The sequence below is a fragment of the Loxodonta africana genome, unplaced genomic scaffold, assembly GCF_030014295.1.
Source record: "Loxodonta africana isolate mLoxAfr1 unplaced genomic scaffold, mLoxAfr1.hap2 scaffold_101, whole genome shotgun sequence".
NCBI lineage: Eukaryota > Metazoa > Chordata > Mammalia > Proboscidea > Elephantidae > Loxodonta > Loxodonta africana.
In genome coordinates, this window is record NW_026974870.1 from 737501 (window position 1) to 738726 (window position 1226).

The following is a 1226-nucleotide window of genomic DNA, read 5'->3' on the forward strand; positions in this document are numbered from 1 at the left end:
CCCCGGTCGCCCGCCCCGCCCGTCGGGCGTACGCGTCCGCGGCGCGTCCCGGGACGCGCGCGGTGCCGCGGGAACCCCCCTCCCTTCCCCCCCTACGCGCTCCCCCTCCCGCGGGAGGATGGGGGGGCGCCGGTGGGTGGCGCTCGGGGGGTCACCCGCTGCCCGCCGCTTCCCGGCCGCCCGCCCTGGGCGTGGGGGGGGTAGCCCCGCGCCCGTCCTCCGGCCGACCGCCCCGGCCCCGCCGCCCCTGCGCGGCCGCCCCTTCCCTCCGGCCCCCCTCCCCGGCGTCCGCCCCCGCCCCTCGCTGACCTCCCCCGGCACCTTCGGGCCCTCGCCCGGCCTCCCCCTTCCCGCCCGCGAAACCGCGTCGTCCCGCCGTCGCCCCGGGCCCTCCGCGGCCCGGGGCCTGGGCCGCGCGGGTGCGGGGGGGGACGGTGGCCGGCCTCCGAGCGCGCGCCCGTGTGGGTCGTTGCGGGGGTGAAGGGAAGAGGAGGGCGGTGTGTGCGTGTGCGGCCGGGAGGTGGGGGGAGCCGTAGGCGGGGTGGGCGGCCGCGCGCTGCGGGCGGCGGGTCCCCGGTGGCGGCGGCGCGGGGGGGCGCGCGTGGGCCCCTACCGTCCATCCCCCGCGTCACGGGCCGGCAGCGCCGCGGTCCCGCGCGTCCCCCGCGGGCGGCCGCGGCCGGGGATCCGCGTCGGGGGCGATGGCCGCGCCCCGCCCTCGCTCGCCACCCTGTCCAGGTACCTAGCGCGTCCCGGCGCGGAGGTTTAAAGACCCTCGGGGGGTCGCCCGTCCGCCGCGGTTCGTGGCGGCGGGCCCGCGGGGAGCGGCCGTGGGGGGGGGCCTGGCCCTCACCCCGTCTCTCCCCCGGCCTCCGCCCCCAGGCCGGGGGGCTCCGCGCCGCGCCCCGCTGCCGGCCGGGCGGCCGCCGGGAGGGGGAGCCCGGCGGCCGGTCGGACCGCGCGGGCCCGCGCGCGGGTGCCCCGTGTCGTTGGGGGTGGGAACCCCCGGGGCGCCTGTGGGGGCGTCCAGGCCCGCTCCTCCGGGGGCCGGGTGTGGACGGGCCCCTTGTCCGTGAATCCCTCCCGACCTTTCCCGAGTCGTGGTTCCGTCGTGTCTTCTGGCCGGCAGGAGGCGCCCCTCGGGGGATGTGTGCCGTGTCCAGGGCGGGGTCGCCTCCCTCCCTCCTCGCTGGGGGGGGGAGGGCCCCGCGAATCCAAACTCGTAC